The sequence below is a fragment of the Pediculus humanus genome, genomic scaffold (assembly GCF_000006295.1).
Source record: "Pediculus humanus corporis 1103172108298 genomic scaffold, whole genome shotgun sequence".
In the NCBI taxonomy this organism is placed as follows: Eukaryota; Metazoa; Arthropoda; class Insecta; order Psocodea; family Pediculidae; genus Pediculus; species Pediculus humanus.
Window position 1 is genome coordinate 570,742 of NW_002987867.1, and position 929 is coordinate 571,670.

Genomic DNA, 929 nt, shown 5'->3' on the forward strand with positions numbered 1-929 from the left:
ATGGCCGCTTGTATTTGATTTGAGTGACGTCATATATAAAATGTCTGCCGCCCGCAACGAATTTTTTGTTTATCCTTTCTTCAAATTTTATTTTTAAAAAAATGCAACGTATAAGAATTTACGTAAAACGTTTTTAAAAAAATCTGAATAATTTATTTATTTCAGATTTAAAATAAATAAATAAATAATGAAGCAGAAGACACGAAAAGGGAAAAAAAATAATACGAAATATTAAAAAAAAAAAAAAATCATTTGCAATGCTCGAAAAAAAAAAAAGAAAAATTTTTTTTTTTTGTTTGTTAATAATAATAATTTTTTTTTTCCCTACCCTTTTTCAAATATTAAAATTGTTAAGAAACGTTTGTTGTGTTGTTGTTGTGATTGTTGTTGTCGTTGATGCAAATTCAAACAGACGAATATTGTACAGCATGTTACCCTTTTTATTAAGAATTTATGCATGTTATTATATAATCAATTTTGTCAAGTTCGTGTCATTCGAAAGACAATTTTCTGAATATCATTCACTCTTTTCTCTCTCTCTCTCTCACTCCATACACATACAAACACACACACAACTCTCTCTCTCTCTTTCCCTCCATACACATACAAACACACATACACTCTTTGTCTCTCTCTTTACTGCTCTTTTTCTATTTCTCTCTATTCCTCCTTTTCTTTGCCTCTATTTCTCTTTCTCTCTTTCTTCCTTTCTATCCCTCTCTATTTCTCTCTATTTCTTTTTCTTTCCCTTTCTGTCTCTCTCTCTCTCTTTTTTTTTCCTTTAAAAAAATAAAATTTTTTCTTATTGTTGCTTTATATAGTTCGGCGATGATAGCAAGAAAATATTATGAATTCTACACACTCTTTATCTATTTAACCAATTGAAATCTACGTAAACGAAATTCAAAATTATTATTATTATTATTATT